The sequence below is a fragment of the Microtus ochrogaster genome, chromosome 2, assembly GCF_000317375.1.
Source record: "Microtus ochrogaster isolate Prairie Vole_2 chromosome 2, MicOch1.0, whole genome shotgun sequence".
In the NCBI taxonomy this organism is placed as follows: domain Eukaryota; kingdom Metazoa; phylum Chordata; class Mammalia; order Rodentia; family Cricetidae; genus Microtus; species Microtus ochrogaster.
Genome location: NC_022010.1, coordinates 84695268 through 84695962, shown reverse-complemented (window position 1 = coordinate 84695962; position 695 = coordinate 84695268).

Here is a 695-nt window from a genome sequence, read left to right as displayed (position 1 = left end):
ATCTGCCTCACTTCCCTTCTTCCCAGCATTCTGTTAAGAGAAACTCAGAGTGCATTTGTTTATAAGGTTCTAATGTAGAGACATAATTTTTGCCCCAAAGCATTGTCCCAGGATAGAAAATTTCAAGAAAGGATTTGTAACCTAGCATTGTTTCCATGTCGCACCATGAGAAAATGTATTCTTACAAGAAGAACGAGGGAATGCTAGTAATCCATGGCATACAGTAGCATACAGCTACCTTAGTTATCCAGGGTCAAGATTCTGCTCTACTCTGTTGATACAACAGTGACAATGGTTATAAATTGCTAGAGTTTGGCAAAGCTTTTGCTGTGGCAAGAAGAGACTTCAAAGATGAAAAGAAGTCAAATCAAGGCCTCTAACTCTCAGTTCAAATCACAGATAAAATATTGGTGAACTTCATGACAGTGTTAAGTGCTTTTTAAGATGTACTGTAGTTAGGGGTATGTGTAACCAAAGGACACCTCAAACCTAAAACCTTTTGGCAAAGTTTGGGAAATTTCAAAGAAAATTATTTAGATATCGGTTACATTTCTTTTGTTAATGTTATAAAACTAGTAAGATAACAATGACTCATTTAGATGTAGAAAGAATCACACGAGGGTGGGCAATGACTCACTGCAATGAACACTTGCAAGTAAAGATGTAGGGACTAAAGGGTAAACTGTGATTCACCG